The sequence below is a fragment of the Durio zibethinus genome, chromosome 12 (genome assembly GCF_047325235.1).
Source record: "Durio zibethinus cultivar Kanyao isolate XHJ-2024 chromosome 12, ASM4732523v1, whole genome shotgun sequence".
Lineage (NCBI taxonomy): Eukaryota > Viridiplantae > Streptophyta > Magnoliopsida > Malvales > Malvaceae > Durio > Durio zibethinus.
In genome coordinates, this window is record NC_143173.1 from 17,736,505 (window position 1) to 17,747,904 (window position 11,400).

Sequence of the window (11,400 nt, forward strand, 5' to 3'; positions counted from 1 at the left end):
GACTAAAAGAATGGAGACATTACTAAACTAGCACAAGGCACCACAGTTTGGATTTACATCTCTATAGAAATGAATATTTCCATCACATTATGTTGTAAACTGTGCAATGCTCCCCTCAGTGCTATTAAAGAATGATGGTCAGCTCCATAGCCACCATGGTGAAAAGTGCAACCCATTCTTAATATCAGTTGCTACTCCCCCCAATGTACAAATGTCCAATGCCAGCCTTTTTTTGAAAAGCTTTGGAACAAATAAGACCTTATATAGAAGCTGGTAGATGGTTCATGCAGTTATCGTCAAAAAGTGACATCTAGTAGGTTTGTAATTTGAATTTTAGTACTTACAACTCCTTCTTTTATCCCAAATGCAAAAAAATAAGACCTTATATGCACAGTGGCTGGGACTTGAACACTAGAATTGAAACTATAGGATAGGTTTTTGAGGTGACCATCTGGGATGTCTAGGGAAGAATTCATGGTTTTGAAAACCCCTGGATAGACATAGAATCAGGATGATAATAACTTGTGTTTTTGATAATTTAGTTTTTGCAACACTCAAAATTCAGTTTTCTACCCTTCTGACAAGCAAATAATGTTTTTCCTCTTCAAACAGTTTCTCTGGTCTTTCATTCAGTATAAAAAACTAACTCAAAAAAAATAAATTATTTCATACTTTTTCATTTTATCTTGAATCTCCATCATATTACATGTAGGGCTAAAAGGATAATGCATTAGTGGACTTGATCAAACCAAAAAAGCAGTGGCTACAGCTCATACAAAATAAGATCATAACGTTAAAATCCCAAAATGGAAGATAGATGCATATCCTTCTATTCTTTTTCAGCTCACAATATTCTTCATGAATTTCAAAAGGCAGGAAAAGAAAAATTATCACTGAGAGTAAGGCTTTAAAAAATGATACGAAAATTCACTTATTCAGCTTATGTACAATCAATCTTGAAAGGCCTAGCTTTTCCTCATGTATCTTTAATAAGGAAGGATCCTCATAAAGGGTCACAAACCTTTGGAGGAACTCCTTTTTGGTAAAAAAAAAAAAAAAAAAAGATAAACACTAATTTTCTCAATCAAACGTTTGGATAGCAAAGATTAAAGAACTTAACACCCAAGGACAATTCTCCTCTCTAAGCTATATGGAAAAAGTTGCGGAAGGTTTGCTATACATCAAGATTTCCAGTCCATTTGTGTTGACATAAAAAAAAAAAAAAAATTCATTGCTGCTTTAGTCTTGTCCTTAGAAAGCATCAGTGCAATATGGATATTTGTCAAAAGCTAAGCAATGCATTCGTCAGACCAATCCCATTGTTTAAAAACATTGGATTTCCTTTCCCTTTTCTTTTTCTTTCTTTTATTGTCCTGTTGGTTTTTTCGACTGGTAAGCAAATCTGGCCTGCGGCATTTTAGACAGAGGTAAGGAACATAAACCAACCTTGCCCAACGCCAATTCGGAGCTCTTAAAGGGGAAATGGACAATTTTTGGAATGAATTAATTAGTAGTATGGTTCTTGAACTATGTATTAAAACGTACAAATTGATTTATAAACTAAAAAGTTGTATAATGTACCCACAAACTAAAAAGAAAATAATAGAATTGGAATGAAAAATTTTCTCTAGACACCTAAACAAATTAAAAAATAAGAAAATTTGAATGCAAAATTTTCTTGGACATCTATTACGTCTTTAAAATTAATAAATCTTTTGACAGTTTATATATATATATATATATATATATATTATAAGTGAACACACCCAAAAATCTTGGATTCACTGGTTTCCAACCTAATATTTTAGCACACAACATGGTAATTGACAACCTTTGTAATGACAGGCAGCTAATTGAGCTTTGAACCTGTTCTCTTAGGTGAAGGATAAAGGCATTCCAGATGATGTTTTCACTTAAGTTGCTTGATTTATGGAATGTGTAATTTAGGTCAATGGAAGGAGGCTACAAGATAATTTGATCAAATGGTAGCTACCAATATCACACCAAATGCTGTCACTTATAATGTATTAGTTTATGCGCTTTGTTAAAAGATGTTGTTGAAAAATTGGTGTGGAAAAGAGTGAAACCAGCTGTTGTCACATTATGTTGTTCACTGATAGAAGGATGTCGTTTGCAAAAGTAAATGGATGAAGCTAGGTAAAAGAATATTTGTGTTGATGATCGACGAGGATTACTTGAAATTTGTCTGATGAAATTTATTGATGTTATTTTATTCATTTTTTAATTTAAATTTATGAATTTATTTAATTAAAATTATTACAGAATGATAAATATTATTGACAGAATTTATTAGAAGTTATTGCATTATCAACAGAAAATTTCATTTATAATTATCGATAAAATTTTATTACCAATTAGCTTTGGGACAAAATATTCCTTCAATAACTGTTTTACTGACGAAAAATTTCATTAGTAAAATCCTAGTATGAGATAGCGAGAATTATGCAACCAATACATTTTGTTCCAATGTCATGAGAGATGTAAATTGCCAGAGTAAGAGATTAAATGAGACAGTGAAACTCTTTTCTGATTAGTTATACTGCTTTGCTAAATGGGCCATGTCAAAAAGGACATATTCAAGGGCACCGACATTAGTTAAAGCAATGCATAACTGCGCGGTGGAGCCCAATATTTTCCACTGTTCAGTCCTAATTAATAGCTTTTTTGAATCTGGTGCCTTGATGAGGCAGGGGTCAAAACTTAAGATCATTACACCTTAGTTGTACTGAAGTGCCCATATCTATACTTTGTTTTTGTCAAAATTCTTGGCTTTGTTTGCTCAAAATGGATTGTGCCATGAGATCAAGAGCTAAGAGGTCAAGTTTAAATGGCATTTGATTAAGTACCTTGAATAGTTTGTTTGGATAATGTCATGAATTATTTTTAAATTATATTAAAATATTTAATATAATATTTAAATTTTAAAATTTTTTAAAATTATTTAAATTATAAATAATTAATTAATATAATATTTACTTTTATCGTCGTTTGTTTTAAATAATAAATATAAATATCTTCCTAAATGTGATTATAAAATTGGAGGGCTACTCTAAAATTTATTTATTTTCATTGCCTTTATTCAAAATTTGAAGGAAGATAGGAACGCGTGTCCTGGCTTTATCATTTACTCTTTTTGTTTAAATTTTTTATGATTGTTTCAAAATTATATTTTTTTAGTATCTAAAATTTTTATTTTTTTATCTTTTAAAATTATTTATTATTATTATTTATTTTTCATTAAAAATAAAAAAATTAATTTTAATATTAAATATATTAATATTTTTTTTAATTCCGTAAAAATCAATCATCATTATTCTCCAGAGGGAGATGATAATGAATGGAATACAATCAAGCTCGTGTTTTAATTCATTGATCAATCATCAGTCTGCTGCACGTGCTCTATTAGCACTTGTCTTTTATGTACTGTTTCTGTGAAATGTTTTCCCTTTTTAAGGGTCCAACCAACATTGTACCGATTATGACTCACTGTCACTTGTAATTATCTATACCCTATATAAAAACTATAGCCTTACTAAAAAATTTGTTCTCATATTATTTTTTAAAATTTTTTTCTAATTTTAAATAAAGGATAATATTTCATTGAAACTAGAGGTGAGAAAATTAGTTCGGCTTGGGTTATATTGAGTTGGTTGTTTTTGCATAAAAAAATGAATTATTTTATATTTGAATTAAGTTGAGTATAGATTAAAAAATAATTGTATTATTATGAGTTCAAATCAAATCAAGTTTAAATCAAAAACTTTGAATTATTTTAATTTTGAGGTATCTCAGGTTAATTGGATTAATTAAGATTTAGATTAATTTGTGTTTAAATTATTTAGATTTCGGATTTGACTCTCAAACTATTGAGGTTTAACGTTTTAATTATTTATATCTAATTTGTTAACTTTTAAAATTAAAAAATATAATTAAATCTATAAAAATTAAAATATCAAAATTAAATGATTCAAAGATAATTCGTTAATAATGAGAAATTATGTATGTTTAATATAAAATTAATTTTATTCATAATAAAAATTTATTAATGACTTTTAATTTATTAATATTCAATATTTTATGCATTCACCATTAATTTATTATTAGTAATTTATATTGACATTTTATAATCATACTCGTCCACATTATTCATTATATATGAATTAAAAATGAGCAAATCACTAAATAATTTTAAGAAACTTAACTTTCAAATCATCATTAAAAGTACATAATAAAAAAAGTACTATTAATATTGATTACTTAATTAACGTAATGATATAATATTAAAACTTAAAACAATTCAAAAATATCAAAATTACTTAGACATAATATTAATATAATTTAAAAAATTGAACTTTTGAATAGTATATAGTACATATGTGTAATAAAAAATAAAGCTGCTATAATTATCTACTGTTATTTGATATTAGCATGGTATAACATGACTTGACTCGGTTGGCTTGACTTTAATTTTTAACTTTTAAGTTGTAACATTTTATTTTGAGTTTTAATTTTATATATAATAAAAATAATATAAATATAATTGTGTACATATTACAAACTATTGTTTTATATTTTTTTAAAAAAATTTTATTCATAAAAGACTTAAGAAGTTTATTTGTTTAATAGAACTAACCTTAATATTACTTATATATTATAAGATTATTATATTTAATAATTAAAATAAATATAATAATATTATTATACCTCTAATTTGTATTTTATTAAAATTAATATTTCATTGTTTATATTTATTACTTATTAATAAATTAATAAAATTTGATATATTAAATTAAATTAATTAATTGATCACATTTGTCTTTTGATATTTTCTTTCCGTCTAAAAATAAAAAATGTATAATTTCAACAAAATAAAAAAAAATCTTCCAATTTAATTCTAACAATATATTTAAAGTTAAGCCATTTCAAGTGCGAGTTAATTTGAGTTTAAATTAACGTTGAATTATAATGCAGTAATTGCAGATAGTATATCTCATGATTTAATTCTTTGGCCAAAAACAATAAAGAGCCAGTAGCAAATAATTAAGTAATACAGAATTTACTTTAAAATTTTAAAACATAGAGATGTCTCCCTTCATCTCCTCTTATTCTGAACCAAGTAGAGCATGCATGTCCTTGGAAATCATCCTCTCGTTCTATCATAACCGTTATCCCTTCGCATAATCCCATAGGACTAAAAGAATGGAGACATTACTAAACTAGCACAAGGCACCACAGTTTGGATTTACATCTCTATAGAAATGAATATTTCCATCACATTATGTTGTAAACTGTGCAATGCTCCCCTCAGTGCTATTAAAGAATGATGGTCAGCTCCATAGCCACCATGGTGAAAAGTGCAACCCATTCTTAATATCAGTTGCTACTCCCCCCAATGTACAAATGTCCAATGCCAGCCTTTTTTTGAAAAGCTTTGGAACAAATAAGACCTTATATAGAAGCTGGTAGATGGTTCATGCAGTTATCGTCAAAAAGTGACATCTAGTAGGTTTGTAATTTGAATTTTAGTACTTACAACTCCTTCTTTTATCCCAAATGCAAAAAAATAAGACCTTATATGCACAGTGGCTGGGACTTGAACACTAGAATTGAAACTATAGGATAGGTTTTTGAGGTGACCATCTGGGATGTCTAGGGAAGAATTCATGGTTTTGAAAACCCCTGGATAGACATAGAATCAGGATGATAATAACTTGTGTTTTTGATAATTTAGTTTTTGCAACACTCAAAATTCAGTTTTCTACCCTTCTGACAAGCAAATAATGTTTTTCCTCTTCAAACAGTTTCTCTGGTCTTTCATTCAGTATAAAAAACTAACTCAAAAAAAATAAATTATTTCATACTTTTTCATTTTATCTTGAATCTCCATCATATTACATGTAGGGCTAAAAGGATAATGCATTAGTGGACTTGATCAAACCAAAAAAGCAGTGGCTACAGCTCATACAAAATAAGATCATAACGTTAAAATCCCAAAATGGAAGATAGATGCATATCCTTCTATTCTTTTTCAGCTCACAATATTCTTCATGAATTTCAAAAGGCAGGAAAAGAAAAATTATCACTGAGAGTAAGGCTTTAAAAAATGATACGAAAATTCACTTATTCAGCTTATGTACAATCAATCTTGAAAGGCCTAGCTTTTCCTCATGTATCTTTAATAAGGAAGGATCCTCATAAAGGGTCACAAACCTTTGGAGGAACTCCTTTTTGGTAAAAAAAAAAAAAAAAAAAGATAAACACTAATTTTCTCAATCAAACGTTTGGATAGCAAAGATTAAAGAACTTAACACCCAAGGACAATTCTCCTCTCTAAGCTATATGGAAAAAGTTGCGGAAGGTTTGCTATACATCAAGATTTCCAGTCCATTTGTGTTGACATAAAAAAAAAAAAAAATTCATTGCTGCTTTAGTCTTGTCCTTAGAAAGCATCAGTGCAATATGGATATTTGTCAAAAGCTAAGCAATGCATTCGTCAGACCAATCCCATTGTTTAAAAACATTGGATTTCCTTTCCCTTTTCTTTTTCTTTCTTTTATTGTCCTGTTGGTTTTTTCGACTGGTAAGCAAATCTGGCCTGCGGCATTTTAGACAGAGGTAAGGAACATAAACCAACCTTGCCCAACGCCAATTCGGAGCTCTTAAAGGGGAAATGGACAATTTTTGGAATGAATTAATTAGTAGTATGGTTCTTGAACTATGTATTAAAACGTACAAATTGATTTATAAACTAAAAAGTTGTATAATGTACCCACAAACTTTCAAAATGTGTACTAAGTCACATATTAGTTCCACAAAATGTTTTTTTATATAAAAGTTTAGAATGAAAAGAGGTTTTCCCATTCCAGAGTCAGGGGATTTATATTGGATTTAAGGATCGTCTATCAAGTGTCATAACATCCAAGTTCATAAAATTATTGCTAGATACAACTAAAAAAGTTACCATCAATATTTTTTGACTAAGTGTGATTGACCACCTAAGTAAATTTATTCTTTATAAGGATGTCCCAAGCCTGATTAAGGGTCTTTAAAAGAATAGGTTTTGATCTAATAATCAAAACATGGTTCAATAGTTCGATTACATATGAAGAGTGTTATAGCACTCTCACAATACCCATCCTAAGATGGTACCATTTAATTTTAAATTATCTTAAGGATTTTTGTTCTAATGGTCTTTTATTAAACTGTAATGTTTAAATATTAGAAATTATTTCTAAGATTTCTTCATTGATCTAATAGGATTCTTAAAAATATTTTATCACCTCAAGATTATTTAAAAATCTCATTTATTTTTTTAAAGAGGCTTCGTCATAAAAAAAAACTTAATCATTTATTTTTTTATTTTGCTTTTATTGAAAATATGTCTAATTCTTCCACCATTTGGATCAAAATTAAAAATGTCTCACTTAAAAATTTCCTAAGTAATTATTCATTTGTGAATATTAAAAATTTCATTATCAAAATTTATTCTTTTTATTTTAGGTAAATTTTCTATACCTAAATTTTTATTGTATTGAGATGTATCTTTCACCATTCTGAAAACATTTAGAAATATAATTTTTTACCTAAAGATTTCTAAGAAAATCAACCATTGTTGATTTTTTAAAATTTTATCATCAAAATTTTTTTTTATCATTTCCAAAACTTCTCATTTTTATCCTTTTTGTTTACTGCATTTAGAAATATAATTATTATAATTTTATCTAATTTTATCACTATTATGATAAATTTTAGAAATAAATATCATCTAGAGTTTCTCATCTAGAAATTTTTTATAGGATCAACCATTCTTGACCTCTTAGAATACCAACATCAATTTTATTTTATTATTTTTCTTTTTTTTAGGATTATTTTTGTTATTTCTAAAATTTTCTAGTTTTTTTAATTTTATATTTTATATTTTTTTATGATTTTAAGGCAAGTATCAATATTGTTACTGAAAATTTTATCTAAATCTCCATTTTGAAGATATTAAATAGAAACTTCTCATTTAAAAAAATTCTAGAAATTCAACCATTCTTGATTTCTAGAATTTCACTATTTGGTAATTTTCATTTATTTTTTAGGATTATATTCTTTATTCTTGATTTTCATAAATTATCTTTAATGACATTTTCATATAAATTGTCCACCATTCTAGAGAATTTAAAAGAAATTAAAATTTTCTAAAAATCAACCATTATTGATTTTTAAAATTTCATCATTAGGATAATTGCCATTTATTTTAGAGTTTTTATTTCATTTTTTTATTTATTGTTCAATTGACAAGAAATGAAATTTATTTTTTTAGGTTTTCAACTAAAATTTCCACAATTCTAGAGAATTTAGAAGAATTTGCTTATCTAAAAATTTCTAAAAAGTCAACTCCGTGGAAAAAATTTTCACTTATAATTAAAGTCTGAATTAAATTATATGATTATAAAAAGAATTTTATATATCTTCTAAATTTATATGAAATACATGACTCTGATAATATTTTAATTAAAGAAAACTAAAAATATAAATATATTTTATTGTACCATATTTTAGTTTTTTAAGTGTGAAGCAACTAAACAATTTTCTAGTTTAAGAATGAATGCTCGATAAAAAGTGTAACAAAGTAAATAAATGATAAAAAAAATGAACCTGAAAATTAATTAAGGAAAAAAAAGGATGAAAATCTGATATTTGAGTTTACAACTCAAATCCAAAGCAGGCCCACTTAAGCTAAAAAGTGGGCTTGGAGTTCTTGGCTTCAAATTGTGGGGTCTTGAATCTAGACTCGACGATTCATGTTTATGTATTGTGTCTTATATCATATTTGATATATGTAATAATATAAATTATTAAAATATAAATATGATATGAATTATAAAATATATTTAAATTTTAAACATAAATACAACATGTTTAATATACATAATAATATAAATATACATAAATAATATAAATATACATGAATAGATATGATTAACATAAATATATATAAAATATGACTAAAATAATAAATAACTATAAATTATCTATTATTTACAACTTAATAAATTTGGCATATTAATAATATATAAAAATACTTACACATTAAAAAAATTTAATACTCATTTAATATGTATTTAATATATATATTTTTAATTTTAATTTATATTAAATAACTATATTAATTTTTTGTATCAAATTCAAAATAATAAACTATTAAAGATTAAAGAATAAAATAATAATGTATAGGACTAATATTAATATTTATATTGTATTTATATTATTAATAGAAAAAATAATTTTATAATAATTATTAAAAGTATCATAATTAGATGTTTAAAATAATTTTTATATGAAATTAGTTAACTAATTAAGATCATAATTAAAAGATTAAAATTAAATTAATTTTTATGTGTTTATATTAAATTAAAATAAATATAAAAAATGTGTTAAACATCTTAAATTTATACTTTTGCAACAAAATTAAATTAAACATATTATTTGTGTCGTGTCATATATTTAAACAAGTTAACACAAACGACATGAATTGTATCATATTGAAATTCAAGTCGACATAAATAAACATGAAACATTTTTAAAAAAATAAATATATGATTTTTTATATCATTTTTATATTATATCCTATCTAAAATTTTTAGGTCTACTTAATCCTCCTCAAGTTACACTCAAAATTTAAACTTTTTGGACTTGGACTAGATCTTCAAGTTCTAGACCATTTTTACAAGATCCTTCCCCTTTCTTTATTCTTTATTGCAAAAGAATAAAGCCCAACTTCTCATTTCAGCAACACAGCTTTCAATTTTTGCTGTTGTATCTTTCTTTTTCTCGATAAGTCATCGCTTCGCTTCCTTTTTATTTTCGAAATCTCACTAGCACTATGCAAACACAAAGACCATTCTACCACTTCTTGGAATTCCTAATCCCAACTACTTGGATCGTTGAAAAACTCCTCCAAATCCTTCCCCTTTCTTTTACCGTTTAAAAGAATTCCAAAAGGTGCCTAAATAAAAGTGAATCCCAAACCAAAAACCCACTGCTAGAAGAAAATCTTTCATTTTCGTCTTTCGATTGTTGATCTATCTCTGTGGCTATTTTTTATGCTTGACTCTAGTTATTGTGTTTTGATTATTTGTTGGATTTTGTGTTTTGATTATTTGTTGGATTTGGATTAATGGTTACTATTTGGGTGAGGAAAAGTAGTGGTAGGCTTCGGTGTTTGGTTTAGGCAGTGGATGACCGATGGTGGTGACTGGCAATTGGGAGCTAGGCCGAACAAAATGGGGATTTGTTTCTGATTTCCCTTGTGTTTCCCTCTGATTTTCTCTGCTGATTTCTTTCTCTGTGAAATTTTTTTTTTTTTAAGGTAAGATCATGAGAGTTTCAACTCACTGAGGATTAGATTTCTTTAAAATTAAAGATTAACCCAAAGTAATTCTAATCTCAAACTGCTTCTAATGAAGCTAGCACCTTCACCGAGATAACATTATTTTAAACTTCCAAATTATCAATTTTTTAAAAGATGATCAGATAATTAAGGATAAAATCAAGATAAAATACTATAATAATAAGGATAAAATAAATAAGGATAAAAAGAATACAAAAAAATAAAATAAAAATCTAAAATTTAAAATTCAATAATTGGATTCCAAATTAGTTGAAGTCCAACTGATTTGGGTCTCGGGCGAAATAAAATATTTATCTCAAGGAAAATTGCTCGTAATAAAATACAAACCCAAGCTTTATAAGAGAAATATTCAAATCTTCTCAAGTCAACCAACTTTTGTCTCTCACATTGTCTGAAAATCTCAGTCTCTCTCACATTGTCTTCCTATATGGTTGGCCTCAAATCAATTGTAGATGGTTCAATTTCTCCTCGTTTGCCCTTCTTTTCTATTCTTTTCCTACTTCATTTTTCTTTTTTTTTTTTCCTTTTTTTCTTTTCTTTGTTGGCAATAAGTATATTTCACCACCACCACCACCAACAAAATGGCTTGGTCGATGAGTGCAAGAAGTCAGCCATCGCTGTCCTCCTTTGAGGCTACCATTGTAGTGACCAAAATCTCCACCCTCCTTTGAGACTACCATTGTAGCAACCAAAATTCTCATCCAAAAGAAAGGTAATGCTAATTATGAGGTTTTTATATTACCTTATTTTGGGTTGATTTTTAGATTTTGATTTGTGTGAAATTGTTGATATATTTACAGTGAAAAAAGAACAAAAATAAAATCTTCAAAATGTAAATTTTCAAAATGCAAAACCACAAACAAAAGCTTTGAATATTGGTAAAGTTGTTCTAAGTTTGATATTTCTTTTATCAAAATTTTTGGATTTGATATTAGATTTAAAGAAATATTGATTTTCAAAGGTTTGGATTAGTTATGCAT